This window comes from Phacochoerus africanus, chromosome 15 (genome assembly GCF_016906955.1).
Source record: "Phacochoerus africanus isolate WHEZ1 chromosome 15, ROS_Pafr_v1, whole genome shotgun sequence".
Lineage (NCBI taxonomy): Eukaryota > Metazoa > Chordata > Mammalia > Artiodactyla > Suidae > Phacochoerus > Phacochoerus africanus.
In genome coordinates, this window is record NC_062558.1 from 30,672,123 (window position 1) to 30,677,333 (window position 5,211).

The 5,211-nt window shown below is 48.3% G+C and overlaps 1 long non-coding RNA gene across 1 annotated transcript; it reads right to left on the bottom strand.

The window, feature by feature from the left end:
• Positions 1–734: 734 nt before the first annotated feature.
• On the bottom strand, positions 735–5,211 carry LOC125115488 (uncharacterized). Its single transcript, XR_007132116.1, has 3 exons — positions 4,060–5,211; positions 3,444–3,678; positions 735–1,604 (listed from the first exon to the last, which is right to left on the bottom strand). It is a non-coding gene; the product is annotated as an uncharacterized LOC125115488 (long non-coding RNA).

Here is a 5,211-nt window from a genome sequence, read left to right on the forward strand (position 1 = left end):
CCTGCAAAGTTCTGTTCATCATTTCACCAGTGACTTCATAGCCAGGACCAAGGATTTAATCATTTGAAGAGATGGGTCCAAAGCTGTTAATGGTTCTTAGAGATCATCTGGACTAAAGGTTCTCAAAGCATGTCTCGGGACCAACAGCATCAGCATCACCTGGCAACGTGCCAGAAACACAAATCCCTGGGCCTTTCCCAGGATGACTGAATCAGATATTTTGGGGGTGCAGCTGGCAACTTTTGTTTGAATGAAACCTCCAGGTGATTTTTATACATGCTCCAGCCTGGGAACCACTGATTCTGGGTTCACCAGAACCTTCGTCTTTACCTTAATTGGGGGGAAACTGAAGCCCAAAGACAGCATGTGCAAGGGAGACAAGGTTAGGACTGTGAGATACGCAGGCCAGCCTCTGCTTCTCACTCGGACTCTCATGGGCATTTCTACTCCAATTCCACACCAGGCTTTTCAAGCCCCCACATGGCCTAGCCTCTGGTAACAGTCAGTCCTTCCAAAAACACCCCCTGTGCTTGGACATCTGTCATGCTTTTTGACTGTTCTATATTGGAACACGTTGACTATCATTAGAAAAGTTATCCAAAACAGGGAATCAAGGCAAAAAGATGACCGTATGTCCTTCCAAAGAATGAAATTAGTGTCTACTGGTCTGTAGAGATATAAATAAATAAATGAAGGAAAAAGGACAGATGTTCCTTACAGAATTCTTCTTCATTTTTTCTGAATGGCTGCACCTGTGGCATATGGACGCTTCTGGGTCAGGGATTGAATCTGAGCTGCAGCTGCTGTGACACCTGATCCTTTAACCCACGGTACCACAGGGCTGAAGATGGAACCCGTGCCTCTACAGGGACCCGAGCCACTGCAGTTGGAGTCTTAACCCACTGCGCCACAGCGGGAAGCCCTCCTTATAGAATTCTAACTTATAAACACAGAAGGAATAAGGAAAATGGAAAATTACCAGTAAGCACCCCAGTAGTAACTGCTGCAGACAAGACCCACAGTTGACGGCTCAAATAAACAGGGGAAACTTGGAGGAGAAACAGGAAATGTGCAAAGCCTCCCAGCTATTGAGCCCCAATATTTTCTGATCATTGCAGCCGTTTTAACTTTCATCCACAAATGCTTTGATAGTCCACCTCCCCCACAGGAGGTGCAGCTGGACCCCCTTCTGCTTCACAATGAGCTGGATGGTGACTTGCTTCTAAAGCACAGAATAGGGGTGGGAAAGACAGCAACTCGGTGGAGACACGCCTGACACCTCCCAGGGGTGGGGGTGGGGGGTTGATGCAAGGTCAACACCACCCCTAATGATATAAATACCCCCACCTGGGGGTGGCGGGTGCCCTCTGTGTCATGTGGGGAGGGCACCTCCTCACCTCTGTGGGACTTTTCCCCTAAATCCATGAGCCCAGCCCCATCCTGAGACAATATCAGACGCACCCAAATTGTGGCACATTCTGTGAAAACCCTGACCAGTGTTCTTCAAAAGTGTCAGGCTCAGGAAAACCAAGGGAAGACTGAGAGATCATCACAGGGTGGAGACCAAGGAGACGTGACAATTGGATGTGATCTTGGAGGGGATCCTGAAAAAGACATTAGTGAAAAAACCAATGACAGTTCAAATTAGGCCTCTGCTGGTGTTAATGTCTTAGTTGGTTTGCTTCGGGGCTGTGTCCCCCCATGTGGAAGTTCCCAGGCCAAGGACTGAACCTGTGCCACAGCAGTGACAACACGAGATCCTTAAACATTAGGCTACCAGGGAACTCCAATTTCTTAGTTTTGATAGATGTGCCACAGTTACACAAACGTTCACATTTAGGAGAACCTGGGAGAAGCTTGTATGAGAACACTGTATTTATGACTTTACTGTATATCTACATTTATTTCAAAATGAAACATTTTTTAAAAATCCAGTTTCTGAGAGTTCCCATCATGGCTCAGCAGAAACGAATCTGATGAGGATCCATGAGGACACAAGTTCGATCCCTGGCCTTGCTCAGTGGGTTAAGGATTGGGCGTTGCCATAAGCTGTACTGCAGGTCACAGACATGGCTCAGATCTCAAGTTGCTCTGGCTGTGATGTAGGCCAGCAGCTGTAGCTCCGATTCAACCCCTAGCCTGGGAACCTCCGTATGCCAAAGGCTTGGCCCTAAAAAGACAAAAAACAAACAAACAAACAAACAAACAAACAAAAAACCTCCAGACTGCAGGAGCTCAGAAGTGCTGGGAAGGTGCTGGTTCAATCCCTGGCCCAGGAACTCCCCATGCCGTGGGTGCAGCCATTAAAGAAAAAAAAATAAATCTAGTCTCTCTGGCTACATTTTTTTTTTGCTTTTGCTTTTTTAGGGCTGATCCCGCAGCATACAGAAATTCCCAGGCTGGAGGTCTGATTGGAACTACAGCTGCCGGCCTACACCACAGTCACAGAAACTCAGGATCCAAGCCGCGTCTGCGACCTACACCACAGCTCAAGACAATGACGGATCCTTAACCCACTGAACAAGGCCAGGGATTGAACCTGCATCCTCATTGATGCTAGTCAGATTTGTTAACCACTGAGCCATGACGGGAACTCCCACACTGGCTACATTTTAAGTGCTCAGTAGGTACATATGGCTGATAGCTTCTATATCAGATGGCAGAAAACATCCCACCACCTCAGAAAGTTTTATCAGCACCGTTCTCAGAGAATGGGACTTTGGCATGATTTATTATTGATTAGACCCCAGAGTCTATAGAAAGTTGATAAGATGATACCTACCCAGTAGAGAAGATAACCACAGGAGTGATGTGTGTTTTTTTTTTTTTTAATCATTTTAGGGCCATACCCATGGCTTATAGAAGTTTTTAGACTAGAAGTTGAATTGGAGCTGCAGCTGCCAGCCTACATAACAGCCAGAGTAATGTGGGATCTGAACCACATCTGCGACCTACACCACAGCCACAGCAATGCCAGATCTGAGCTGCATTAGTGCTTGCAGCAACCCTGGATCCTTAACCCAGTGAGGGAGGCAGGGATTGAACCTACAACTTCATGCATACTAGCCGGGTTCTTACAGGAACTCCAATGGCTTCATCTATTTTATTTATTTATTTATTTATTTATTTATTTATTTATTTATTTATTTTTGTCTTTTTAGGGCTGCACCCATGGCATATGGAGGCCCCCCAGGCTAGGGGTTGAATTGGAGCTGCAGCTGCTGGCTTACACCACAGCCACACCCACAACAAGGCGGGATCCAAGCCGTGTCTACGACCTACACCACAGCTCATGGCAACACTAGATCCTTAACCCACTGAGCGAGGCCAGGGATCAAACCTGTGTCCTCATGGATCCTAGTTAGTTTTGTTTCTGCTGGGCCATGACAGGAACTCCCCAATGGCTTTATTGACTGTAGGACACTAACAGGGTGAACAGTTACCTTTGTATTTTCTTCCAATCTTCATTTTCTCCACTGATGATGGATAAACAGTAGAGAGGGTGCTGTAGTTCCTTGTGCTGTTGGTTGTTCTTCATGGATGAGGTAAGCAAAGACTTGGCCCACTCTGTCTTTTTACAAGAAATAAGTGTGGATAGTCTGAGACTTAGGTTCAGTGGAAAGCAGAGCCTGCTTCTTGCTGCTGAGGCTGAGATCTGCCCCTCAGCACTCCTCACAGCTAGGGTGTGGGTGCATCAAGGAAAGCTGGCTTCTCCCCTCACAGAATACTTCTCCACCAAAGGTGTGAGTTTTCCCCTCCAGGCAACTCTCCAGTCCTGTGTGGACACCACCTGGGTGTCCTATAATCAATTCAGTTCTGACACTCACTCCCCGGGGTTAGCACAGATCCCATGGATTAAGGGCTCAATCCCAAAAGACCACCCCCCACCCACTTCAGACATCAATCACAGGTAGTGGGTCCCCAAGGTTACCCACACTTCTGTCTTGGCTACAAATCAGGGGTTCCCACAACCCCAATACTCAGGCTCAGTAATTTGCTGGAATGGCTCATAGAACTCAAACACTTTGCTTCTACTTCCTGGCTTATAATAAAGGATACGTTGAAGGATGCCAATGAACAGCCAGATGAAGAGGTGCAGAGGGTGAGGTCTAGAAGGGTTTCAAGCCCAGGTGCTTTTGTCCCTGTGGAGTCGGGGTGAGCCATTCTCCTGGCACATGGACGTGTTCGCCAACCCAGGAGCGCTTTGAAGCCCTGCAATTCAGAGACTGATATAGAGGTTTTTATCATGTAGGCATGATTGATTTTGAACTCAATCCCCAGTCCCTCTCCCTCCCCAGAGTTTCAAGCTTGCGATCAAGGCTTAGTCTTTCTGGCAAACAGCCTCCATCCTGATGCCACCCGGAGTCCCTTCGTTAGAACCAAGACCTCCTACCACGTAGGAAGCTCCCAGGCATTTAGGAGGCCTGTGTCAGATGCTCCCCCAGCCCCCACTACTCAGGAAATTACCAGGATTTCAGAAGATCTGAGTGAGGAGCTGGGGCAGAGACCGAGGGTATGTTTCTTACTCTGTCACAGCGGGTGATCAAGGCAATTCGATCAGACTTGGGATCAGGGGCCAGGGACACAGAGCAGCGGCATTGTGGGAGGTTAACAGTTGCAAGGAGAGGTGGCAATTGCAATAGGACCCAGTCTTGGGGCCGCAGGGGCAGCAGCTGCCAACCCCTCACCCGGGCTCAGACAGGTCCTTTCTGTTCCGTTTGCATCGCGTTGCTCAGTCGATGGAGGACCCAGGATCTCCCGCAGACCTGGCAGCAGCCCCAGGCTTTCTCCTTCTTTTTCACTGAAAGCCCACAGTTCTGGAGATGACTCAGCCATGGGCTGGGGACTCTGCCACGGTCTTCTGACTAAAACCAGCTCGTGACTCTTGGAGGGAGAGGAAATCCACTCTTGAAATTTTTTATTTCTCCTCTCCCACTTCCAGCTCCTCCACCTTCGGCTTCTCCAATGAGGAAGCATAGGACCCACTCACCAAATTCCCTCCTGCCTTCAGGTGGAACAGCCCAAACTGGAGACCGAGCTGCAGGGCCTTCTTCGTGGGCCTGCAACCCGGGCAGGGGATGCTCAGGGTCCTGTGCTTGGAAGGGGCCCACACTTGTTTCAATATCGTGTGGCCGCTGTCTTGAAATTCTTTTTCTTTTTTTTTGAGTTCATATGAAATTTGTTTTTTAATAGTTATTTCCCCAATACAAT